The sequence below is a fragment of the Balaenoptera ricei genome, chromosome 6 (genome assembly GCF_028023285.1).
Source record: "Balaenoptera ricei isolate mBalRic1 chromosome 6, mBalRic1.hap2, whole genome shotgun sequence".
NCBI classification, from domain to species: domain Eukaryota; kingdom Metazoa; phylum Chordata; class Mammalia; order Artiodactyla; family Balaenopteridae; genus Balaenoptera; species Balaenoptera ricei.
In genome coordinates this window covers 82,721,115-82,734,302 of record NC_082644.1, presented here as the reverse complement: position 1 = coordinate 82,734,302, position 13,188 = coordinate 82,721,115, and positions in this window count along the sequence as shown.

The window sequence follows — 13,188 nt, the reverse complement described above, 5'->3', positions numbered from 1 at the left end:
GTTAAAAGTGTTTTAGTAACCTACTGAAAGGCACGCGACCAGTAAATCCAAGCAAGAATTCAATCCCAAATCTATCACACTGAAGTTTGAGCTAATTCTTGAGATTAATAAAAATAGCACTAAATTAAAAGTTCAGAGATATTTTTTATTTCATACTCTTTCACTAATGCTCTTTGAAGATGAATCATTTCATTTATATGGGCCTTAGTTTTCACAACTATAATAGTTGGAAGCTTGACTAGATGATCTCTATGTAGTCTTCCAATTCTAAAATGTTCCATTAATTTGGATTCCTACAATAATTGCCCTTGCAATATATGCATGCTGCCACCAAGCGGCAGTAGAGAGTACTAGTTCCTTTTTTATCCCTAGTGGGGAGTGTATTTTGACATCAGACTTATCCGTCAATAGTACAACCTGTTAATATAACTATAAAATAACAAAATAATCTGGTATTATTTCCTGTGAAGCAGAAGCTTTACATTGTGTCTATGAATCGTATCAGAATCACCTTTAGGTTTTTAAACATAGTGGAAATCCAGAACCCATTGAATGAGAATCTTCAGAGATGGGACTTGGGCATCTGGATTTTATTTATTTTTTTGCTTCTGCAGGTGATTCTGATATTCAGCCAGTTTTAGGATAAACAAACAGAAAGTGTAAAACCCCCTTCCACTAACTGTTGACATTTTATAACTAACCTTTAGTCTGATATACACATACACATACACATTCACATTCACATACACATACAGATTATGGGCATGCCTTGTTTTTATTGTACTTCACTTTATTGCACGTCACAGACATTGTGTTTTTTACAAATTAAAGATTTGTGGCCACCCTGTGTCAAGCAAGTCTATCAGCACTTTTTTTCTAACAGCATTTGCTCACTTTGTGTCCCTATGTCACAATTTGGAAATTCTCTCAATAGTTCAAACTTTTTCATTATTATTGTATTTGCTATGGTGATCTGTGATCAGTGATCTTTGATGTTACTATTGCAAAAAAGATTATGGCTTGCTGAAGACTCGGATGATGGTTAGCATTTTTTAGCAATAAAGTATTTTTAAATTAAAGTATGCACATTGTTTTTTCAGACATAATGCTAATGCACACTTAATAGACTACAGTATAGTGAAAACATAACTCATATGTACTGGGAAAGCAAAAAAACTGTGACTTGCTTTATTGTGATATTCTTTTTATTGTGGTAGTCTGGAACCAAAACCACAATATCTCTTAGGTATGCCTTTATATGGCTTTGTAAATATTGCTCTTACTTAAGCTCATCAAATATAACTCATTCTAAACAACATTTAACACTTTTTTCCATCCAATTTTAGCTTCCTTCTTTCAAGGTCATCCTCTGAGTACCCTAAAGATACAGATATTTCCATGAAATATCTGTGTCTAATTTGCCAGCATTGAAACCCAACTTTTTTTCTTTTGTCCCATGATAGAGAAGTGAAAAAATTCATATACCCACACATACACCTTGAATTTTCCACACAATAGCTTTTTGGTTTAATAACTTACTAAAGGGAGCATTGCAAAAATACCCACTCTAACTTAAAGCAATAGTGTTTTCATTGTCGTTTCATTTCAGTTTTAAATATTTATACATTTTTCTTGATCTCTTTAACTGAAGGATCATTGTATGACTTTTTTGGGGGGGTGGGGAGGGCCACACTGCACACCATGTGGGATCCTAGTTCCCAGACCAGGACTCGAACCTGTGCCCCCTACAATGGAAGCACAGAATCCTAACCACTGGACCACCAGGGAATTCCCCCTATGATTTTTAAATTTGTTTTAAATAATCATATATATGAAATTTTGCTATATATTATGCATATGACATTATCGTAGGAGACTATATTTTATGATATGTTATTGTTTCTTTAAAACAATGTTTATTCTTTCTTTCTAATAACTTTTTGTGAAATTCTCATATAATTTGGAAAAAGTGTGGGTTTCATTGTTGTTGTTTAATGTTAAGTTCTTTCTGAATCACTTAGTTTGAACTTATTCATAGCATTATTCAAACTTTTATTTTTCCTTATTTTTTTCTGCTTGATCTATCTAGTTTTAAGAAACTTGCAGTAAAATACTAATTTTTTTATTTTTAATTTTTTTAGTTTTCAGTTCCACCTTATGCTTCTAGCACTTGTTTTATCACATATTTTACAGTCTATTTTAGGTACCTATATGTTCATGATTGTTATATATTCTTGATCTATTTTTGTTTTACCAGTATATATAATCTCTTTATGTTTTATGACGTATTTTATCATGAATTCTATTTTATCTAGTATTAAATCACTACACTGATTTCTTACAGTTCATATTGACTGGTAACTCTTTATACCAAAACTTAAAATTTTTTTATTATCAATTTTTTGTCCTATTATTTTAAGAATTAATCAAGTAGACAACATGTTCAATTTTGTATTTTTAATCCAGTCTTCTGGTATTTGAATTCAACATATTTATATTTACTGCAATTAATCTTATATTAGGATTTATTTTGGCTATTTAACTTTATATTTTCTATTGCTTACACTTTCATTTCTTTCTGCTTTTTCGTCTCCTCCTATATGGCCTTTCATTGGATAGATTGTTTTATTTGAGAGTTAAACATCCTAGTTTTTTTCTTCTAGTGGTTAAATGTAATTTATAAAGACCCACACTTAGAGTCATTTCTTCCTATGAATATTTTAAACATCAATATATAATGTTTTTCAGAAAAGAAAAATGGAGCTAATGTGATTTTTCCTTCCTCTGGGCTCCCCTTACCTATTCATGTGCCCACCCTTCTCATTAAGAACTTTAGTTCTGAATTGGTATGAATATGCTCATTAATCTGATCTTTGAGATTTTTTAAAAAAATAAATGAGAGTTACCATACCTCCTGTATATTTTACAGCATATTATTGAATTAATGAATTTAGTTAGTTAGTTATGACATACTTTCATAACAAGTGTTTTCAAAGGAGGTTTTTATATGGTAACCCTTCTGACGCTTTGCGTATCTGAGAATGTCTTCATTGTGGTTTCATCTTAAATGATAATTTAGCAGTATATAAAATTCTAGTTTCACACTTATTTTCCTTCAAAAGTTTGAAATTATTACTCCATTATCTTTTGGCCTGCATTTGTGATCAAGAAACCTGATGTCCGTATGACACCTGTTGATTTACAGTTCATCTACTTATTTTTTCTCTCTGGACTTTTTGAATTTTTCATTGTGATGTCCTTAATTTTCCTTATAAATTTAAAAGTGTGGTTGTTTTTCCTCTTTCCTATCCTGTTTGGAACACTTTATGGTTTTAATCCAGGAGCCTTTCACAGTATTCATAAGTGTTGTTCCTGCTTCAGATTATGAATAGTTTCCCATATCACTTTGTAAGTATTCAGCATGCTGATTTTCAAATCTGGCATTGTTTATTATTAATTAAATATAAATTTATTATTTCAGTCCACTTTTTTATAGTATTTGTGCTCCTCAGATGACTTGAAGCTTATATTGTCCTGTGGTCATAAGCAGGACCACCATACATGACTATGCCAATTGAACATTGCATAAACACGCCTGGTCAAGGGGACGAGAGGACCTGACATGCACCTGTGCTTCATCACCAAGTTGATGCTCTGGAACAGGACTGATCCTCCCAGAAATCAAAGTGAACTTTTCTTCACCCAAAGGTGTCATCTACTTGTCGAGCCAAGCCATATGGTGCTGCCTGTTCCTAATTCTTGGGTCCAGAGTGAGTGCTTATTTCTAATTTTTCTGCCTAGACATGTTGTGCCTTTAAAATTGTTTCAACAATTTGCCCACCTTGTAGAAAGTATGTTTTTCTAATTTGTTCATCCAGAAAGGATACTTTTTTCTAATTTATACAAATAAAACTTATGTGTAGGGTTACCATGTATCCTGGTTGGCCTGGGACATTCCCAGTTTATACCCATAGAGCCAAGGTAGTTATTAATTGCTCCCCTTTCACCATCAAAAATGTCCTGATTTGGATGATAAATTAAGTGGTCATCCTACTTGTAGGTTCCCTGTAAGTAGCCTTGGATATGACTACTACTTGGGTAGATTGTTAATGTGTACTCAGGGAGGGGGCCAAAGCCCAGGCTCTATTTTGTGATGCCACTTTCTCAGTGACTTAAAGAAGAGGGATCTGCCCGGAGTGGATGGGCCCTAAAGCAAAGATCTTGGTTTGAATTTACCTATTTGCTGCCAAACCCCAAATAAGTTTGCGACTCTACCTTTTAGCAAAACTCCTTGTCTGACTTTCCTGAACATAGCTTTCCTTCAAGGGCTTTTCACCTCCAATCATACAACATTCAGAATCTAGGAGAAAAGTAGAAGGTAGTTATGACGACTCAGACTGCTTACTGACACTTCAGCCAGACTTTAATACTGCCCGGGAGTTACCTACCAACCAAGCTATGCTGGGCGGCTGCTGCTTCTTTTTCTTTTTTAAAGCAGCCCTACTCCAGAGTTCTGCCCTGACCAATCTTTTGATGGGGGCTCCCAGTCCTACACCCACTTAGGCTCCTTTTTCCATCCTGTGCCAGGTCACAACCACCTCCATTTCCCCAGGAGTTTCTGTAGGGGCTTACATTCATTTTTCAGATCTATATATGTTTTTTTTTACTTTTTCCGTCATTGCCAGAGTTGGATTTGTTGGAGACAACCAGCAGCCTATGTCAGTGCTGCTAAAACCAAAACTCCTCTCTTTTATTTTCATAGTCCTGTTGACTTCAAACAGCAAGCCCACAGATAATCATTACAGGGCCAGGAGCAAGAGAAAATATGGGGATCACATGTTATATATCCAAATATTTAGAATTAAATATCTACCCAAATCTGTTAAGCATGTTTTATATCCTCTTACCTTGACAGATACACCTTAATGAGAACTTGGAAGGGCTGGTTACACTTCAGATACAGTGGGAGCTAGTCCCCATCAAGGACCTCCCACCCATGGCCCACCCAAGATAGGCTACATAATTTGTATGGCACAGTGCAAAATAGAAATGTTTAGGCCCCTTATTAACAAAGTATGAAATAAATGTCATTAAAGATATTAAACTATGAAGTTTTTCCCTTTCTTCTGCAGTCCCTCTTCTCTCTTTCTCAACTTGTCATGGGTGTTTTGTATTTACTATCTAAAGAAAAATTGAAATTTTAAATTATTATCATGAATTTTATATCCTTTTAGTATGTAAGACCAATTTTAAATGCAAACATCTTTATACTGTAAAATCTTTCTGTTGCACCATTTTATATTGTGCAATGTCAGTTTTAAATATGAATATGAGAACATTTAACTTGTATGCAGAATTACCTAAACTATATGATTCATATTTTATAGCTCATTATATATATAATGTATATACATATGTATGTATGTATATATGTTACCACAACAATGGAAACATTGCACGAAATTATTTCAACTTTTTTTAGTTCACTTTTTCATATATGCACATCCACCAAAAATCTCTACCTTCACCTTACTGATGAGTAAGAAAGGGCTAACTGGGAAAGGAACTATTGATCACCCTTTCTCTTTCCTTCTATGTCATCACTTTCAGTATAAGTGGTTGGCTATTAAAGAGAAGTAACACAAATAAGAAAGAATATGATAGGGTTCCTTGGTCATTCACATTTCTTAGAACACCAGTGCTTACTTTCTGCATTCAAAGCAAGTTCTGGTTCAAATAGAAAGCATGGCCTCTCAGGACTGTCCGTGCCTGCCCTTAGTAATAGACCTAACTTGCTTACCTATACTTGCTTTGAGTCTCACTGAGCTCCCGTGCGTTGTGAATTCACTGAAATTCTGTGCTCATGGGGCACTAGGAATGCTGCCATGCAAATAGGGTGGCAAGCAACAGTGGTGAGCATGCATATTGCGTGTATCTCCTCTGTTTACATGCATGTTCCACTGTCCTAGTAGACTCCACGTTTGGAAAACAAATCCAAAGAAATTATTAAGAATATCAAGACATCAATAGCAGAGCATTAAACTAAGTGCAGGGTCCTTTTCTGTGCAGGTCCCTGTGACTGCACAGATTATATGCCTGGGCCCACCTCACTTCTCTTCCCAGCCTTGGTTCTATCCTGTATAGCTTCACACATCAGCCCATTCAAACCATGCTCCATCCCCTGCAAACAGCTATGTGTTGGCCTTCTACCCTTGTGAGGACAAATCCAGAGAAGAGGCCTGTGCTGGCACCGAAAGCAGGTTTGAGGATTTGGGGCAGGAAATTTCAGAGTCCCAACCTACCTGGATCATGGTCTAAGGACAAGGGGTCTGGCCCATGTGAGTGTATCCCCTAAATCTCATGATCTCTTTATTCCAAGAGGCAGACCAGAGAGTGACCCTCTAAAAGCACAGGGTCCGTGGTAGGGACTACACTTGCCTAGGTCTTAGGTACTCCAGCCAATCAGCCAATACAGTCTTTGTTCTTCTCCTTCTCATCATAACTCATCTTATTTTAAATTTATCATTTCTCATAAGTTTCATCTCCTTCTGAGTTTTAGCTTTATTAGTATCATTTCCCTTTGGTCACATGGCTCTCTTTTTATCTTTCATACATGTCCTTTCTTAAATCAATCTTATTGAAGAGGTACTTGAGCAGCCACAAAAGTCTCTGTAGACACCTCCTCGGTTTCTCCCATACTTATAATATTAATGACACTATTGTCAGAATCTCATTTTCTGGCATTACTGTGAATTGACACAACTAAGTGAAAGGTCCAGAATCTGAAAACTGTAGAACTTTATAGTCTTATGGGATCTGTGGCTCAAGAAGTTATTAAGAGGCTTCTCCTAAGTAGAACGGGTAATTGGTAGCATAACAACTGGTGGGTCCTGGACCTTTCGACTCCCAGTCTAATGCTCTGTATTATGCTGTTTCAAGACAGAATTAACTGGTAATATCTTGACCTTTGACCTATGGTTTGTAAGACCAGCCTATACCACTGATGAAATGCAGCTCTGAATGTGAGGATCTAAGAGAAAAATCAGACCCAGTATTAGTATCTTGATAAGTATATGAACATATGTAGTATGTATGCCTATGGCAGTCATTGTTAATGAAACAAAGTCCTCTTTCACTTGGAGTGTCATACTTCTTCTTCCCATTAATAAACAATGAAAATTGGAACAAAAGACAAAACCTGTAATCATCCAGCTATATAAAACTAAAAATATTATACAGCTCAGAAATACACATCTAACATTAAAACTGAAAACAATGACAACATATTAAGCTTAAGTCTAACATTTTGTAAATAGCCATTTTAAAACAGGCTTTGGTCAATCAAAGTTCTCTTATTGGTCAACAATTGCTACAGTAATGCTGTGTAATAAGCAATCAAAAAAAAAAAAATCTTGGTGGCTCACACACTAGTCATTGATTCTCAAGGATCGACAGGACAGGTGGTGCTGTGGTACTCAGTGCTGCAAGTCTGCAGGTCCAGGTTTGCAACATGTGTGTTTTGTGTATCTTGGGCCCACAAGCAAAGCAGGATTGGTTCTTCTTACAGTGATGTCAAACGTCAAGACTGCAGGTAGACAAACAGGATCTCTTAAGACCTAAGAGAGTATTGGCACATCGTCACTTCTGCTCACACGCCCTGAGCCAAAGAAAGTCCCATGACCAAGCTCAAATTCAAGGATTGGGGAAGGACAACCCACCCACAATGAGATCACAGTAAGAGTGTGAATGCAGAGAGGATGGAAGAATTGGAGACACTCATTCAGACTACCACACACCAGATGCCAACAGGAAGAAATGGGGTGAAATAATTTTGGAGTCATGCCTGAAGGTATTAATCCTAATAAAAGATACTTATTTTGTTCATATTATCCTTTTAAAAATTTCTACTAGTTGTCAGTAAATTGCTCTGTGTGTGTGAATATTTTTCTTCATGGGGAATCTAATGATTTTGTCATTTTATAAGAGATCAGAATCTTCAACTGCAGTTGATTCACTGTTGGCTTCCCTGCAAAATGACCACCACCCAGAGCATCCTGAAAAGATGTCTCTTCACCATTTAATATTATGTCCATGGTTTTTTAGTAAGGCTTTGTCATCACCCATTTTGGAAGCTAATGCTAAAAACATGGCTGCACTGGAGATGTAAAATTTCAGGTCTTTCCTTTGGAAATAGCTTTAACTCTTAAGCTAAAAGTTAAAAACCAATCAAACAGTGCACCACAACAAAGAGTAGCCCCCGCTCGCCACAACTAGAGAAAGCCCGTGTGCAGCAACGAAGACCCAACACAGCCAAAAATAATGAATAAATAAAAATAAATAAATTTATTTAAAAAAACAAACAAACGAGCAAAACCACTAACAGCATTGTAAAAGGGAGATGGGGAAAAGAGATGAGTGTGACTCCAAGGAAATAATAATTGTATTAATATTTATTTTCTTTAAAAAAGGCCATTTCTTCCCTCTTTTACCATTCTTTAATTGCAATAATAAACATTATGCAGAATTGGGAGATTGGGATTGACATATATACACTAATATGTATAAAATAGATAACTAATAAGAACCTGCTGTATAAAAAAATAAATAAAATAAAATTCAAAAATTCAAAAAAAAAAAACAAAAAACATTATGCAGCCCTTCTCTAACCAAGTATTTAAAAGTATGCTACAACAGGAAGGTATAGGGTATGGTTTCGAGGAAGAAGATTGGGGAGGGGTGGGGACTAAAGAGAAGCAGCTACTCTGGCAATATTCTTAAACAAAACTAAAACTGCAACATGAACTTGAACTTTCGTTGTTTCATTTTAAAAGTAAGCATCGTATTGCTTCGTATTTTCATTTTTATGTTTAAAATACTATTTATATGGACATTTTAACAATATTAAGTCTTCCAGTCTATGAACATGGGATCATACTACCCAAAGTGATCTATAGAGTTAATGCTATCCCCATCAAAATCCCAATGGCATTCTTTACAGAAATAGAAAACAATTCAAAATTCAAAAGACCCCAAATGGCCAGAGTCATCTTGAGAAAGAAGAACAAAGTTAGAGGCATTATACTTCCTGTTCTCAAAATATATTATAAAGTTATAGTAATTAAAACAGTATGCTACTGGCATATAGACATATAGACCAATGGAACAGAACAGACAGCCCAGAAATAAACCCACACATATACAGTCAAACTGATCTTCAACAAGAGTGTAAAGAATATGCAATGGGAAAGGGTAGTCTCTTCAACAAGTGGTGTTGAAAACTGGATATCCACATGCAAAAGAATGAAATTGGACCTTTACCTTACACCATACACAAAAATCAACTCAAAATTGATGAAAGACTTAAAAGTAATACCTAAAACTGTAAATCTCCTAGAAGAAAACACAGGAGAAAAGCTTCTTGATATTTATCTTGGTAATGGTTTCCTGACTATGACATCAAAAGCACAGGCAACAAAAGCAAAAATAGGAAAGTGGGATTACATCAAACAAAAAATCTTCCATATAGCAAAAGAAACCGTCAACAGAATAGAAAGGCAACCCATGGAATGGAACAAAATGAAACCATGTGTAATCATTAGTTAAATCCATTACACCTGTAACCTGCCTTCACTCATCAAGGTCATTTTAATTGTTGCTATGAAAAACTTGCATGTCCTTCAAGCGGCTTGTAGCCTAAACAGTAAGGTGTTTGCCCAAGGTGTTTTCCAGGAACTTGGAGTCAGCCATGTCTAGTTCAAGCTGAGCCAGTTGAGACTGGATAGGACCACCAACCCTCCAACTGGGCATGTGTGAGTGTCTGCTTTGTGACCTTTTGATGTCAGAGAGCTGAAAAGCCCACCCTCAGATCATGCAAAGCACCTCCATTTTTAAACCTGTGTCCCATGAAGAGGTCCATAGCTTAGTTACACCTGCTCAGAATGACAATTACCTCACCTTTCCCAATTACCTCTCCCCAAGCTCCCCACACTCCCCATGCCTCAGATCACCCTGCTTCTTTATCCCATAAATACCCAAGCCCCTTGCCTTCAGAGAGGCAGATCTAAGACTTGTTCTCCCACCTCCTCACTTGGCTGCCTTGTGAATAAACCCCTTCTTTGCTGCAAACCCAGTGTCTCAGGGTTTTGACTAGCTGTGCATTGGGCAAAATGAACCTGATTTGGTAACAAAAATATTTGCAAACCATATATCTGATAAGGGATGAATATCCAAAACATATAAGGAATTCCTACAAATTAATAACAAAATGAAACAAATGACCTGATTAAAAATGGACAAAAGACTTGAATAGACATTTCTTCAAAGAAGGCATATAAATGGCCAATAGGTATATGAAAAGGTGCCCAACATCACTAATCATCAAAGAAATGCAAATCAAAGAAAGCCACAATAAGATATCACCTTATGCCTGTTAAGATGGCCATTAAGAAAAAAAAAAGGTAGCAAGTGTTGGTGTGAGGATGTGGTAAAATTGGAACCCTTAATCACTGTTTGTGGGGATGCAAAATGGCACAGCAGCTATGGAAAACAGTAGGGAGGTTTCTCAAAAATTAAAAATAGAACTACCATATGAGCCAATAATCCCACTTTCAGGTATATAGCCAAAAGCATTGAAATCGGGATCTCAGAGACACAGTAGACCCCCTTATCCATGGTTTTGATTCTGTGGTTTGTTACACATGGTCAACCTCAGTTTGAAAGTATTAAATGGAAAATTCCAGAAATAAACAATTTATAAGTTTTAACTCTCGGGTAATTCTAAGCAGTGTGATGAAACCTTTCACCGACCTGCTCTGTCCAGCCCAGGACGTGAGTCATCCCTTTGTCCAGCGGATTCCACCCTTAGTCACTCAGTAGCCGTCTCAGTTATCAGGTTGACTGTCTTGGTATTGCGGTGCTTGTGTTCAAGTAACTCTTATTTTACTTAATAATGGCCCCAAAGCACACAACTAGTGATGCTGGCAATTCAAATACGCCAAAGAAAAGCTGTAAAGTGCTTCCTTTAAGTGAAAAGGCGAAAGTTCTTGCTTTAATAAGGAAAGAAAAAAAAAAAAAACAAACTGTATGCTGAGGTTGCTAAGATCTATGGTAAGAACAAAACTTCTATCTGTGAAATTGTGAAGAAGGGAAAATAAATTTGTTAGCTTTGCTGTTGAACCTCAAACCGCAAAAGTTAGGCCACAGTGCATGATAAGTGCTTAATTAAGATGGAAAAGGCATTGCATTTGTACAATAAGATATTCTGAGAGAGATAACATTCACATAGCTTTTATCATAGTATATTGTCATAATTGTTCTATTTTACTGTTGTTGTTAATATCTTACTGTGCCTAAATTATAAATTAAAACTTATCATAGGCATGTATGCATAGAAAAAAATATATGGTATATACAGGGTTCGATGTTATCCAAGGTTTCAGGCATCCACTGGGAGTCTTGGAATCTATCTCCCACAGATAAGGGGGGACTACTGTATCTGCAATCCTATCCATGTGCATCACAGCATTATTCACGACAGCTAAGACAGGGAAACAAACTAAATGTCTACTGACAGACGATAGGATAAAAAAATGTACTATATACATACAATGGAAGGTTATTTGGTCGTAAGAAGGTAATCCTTCCATATGTCACATGGGTGAACCTGGAAGATATCATGCTAAGTGAAATACGCCAGTCACAGAAGAATATACACTGCATGATACCACTTATATGGTGGTTGCCAGGGGCAGTGGGAGGGGGAAATGGGGAGTTTTTCAACAGGCATAAAGTTTCATTTATGGGACGTGAATAAGTTCTAGAGATCTGCTGTATAACATAGTGCCTATAGCTAACAATTCAGTATTGTACACTTAACATTTTGTTAAACGGATGGATCTCACATTAAATGTTCTTACCACACAAACAAAAGCAAACAAACAACCCCAAAGGAGCAGAAGGAAACTTTTGGAGGTGATGGATATGTTTATTACCTTGATGATGGTTTCATGGGTATCTGCACGTCTCCAGACTCATCAATTGTATTCATTTAATATGTCCAGTTTTTAACTATCAATTATGCCTCAATAAAATTGTCTGAAAAATACTATGTGTATTGTTTTAATTAGACAGATGTAAGATGCTGGATAAGCCTAAAGTTTGGTTATTTATTTTTTTGGTACTTACTTTAAACTATTGCTTACATTAAATTGAATGAAATCAATAAAAGGAAAAAGTCCCAAGCTTTTTATGCAACAGGGTTTCCAGTACAGACTCAGGCCAATTATTCCTCTGACATCTGCAACTGGCATTTTAAATGATCAGAAAAAAATAGCTGCTAGTGATGGTTTTTCAAAGCCAGCTTGGCTACACACCATGTCATGATCTCTCTAGAAAAGTGTATCAGGAGGAATTAGATTAATTTTTAAAGGCTCTTTACCCTTGGGTTTACTGTAAGAATCCATCACTTTAACACCTCATGTTTATTAAGTAACTCCATGTTTTATATATGATGTTTATAAAATTTGGTTGTGTGAGGGGTTTATATTCAACTCTCTCCATGGCTGCATGAGACAATCAGGGTTGGAAGATGTTAACAAATTAATAAATAGAGCCCCGATCTTAATAGTAAGACAGATTTGATTCTATGTTATGTATAATTTTGTCCAAATATAAAAAAAGAAAGGCATTTAATTCTACAAGCAGTAATCACAGAGAATTTTTACATAAACATGAGATAAATCTTCAGAGAGTAACATTACAGCTCAATATCACATCTTACAAAAAAAAGCCTTTCTTGATTCTTCAAGTTTAACTTAAAAGCCCCACTCTTCATGAACCCATGAATATTAAAATGCATATCACTGCTGCCCTTGGTGTCTATCTTATATCATAGCAATGTCCATTTCTATCCCTCATAACTCTCAAGCAACCCTACAAGAGTTATAAAGCACGTATTACTATACCCATTTTATGGAAAAGGAAACTGAGTCTCAGACCATATCAATACTTGGTGAGGGAACAAAGAGTGAACTGTAGAGGTGGGATTTGACTTGAAGCCTTGTGATCTAAGTCCAGGGCTTACACCCCTGATAGTATCCTCACCAACTGAGCTGTGCTCCACAGCTCCAAGTACAGTCACTCGCACTGAGTAGGCACCAGAAGATGTTATTGAATGGAGCAGGAGAACAG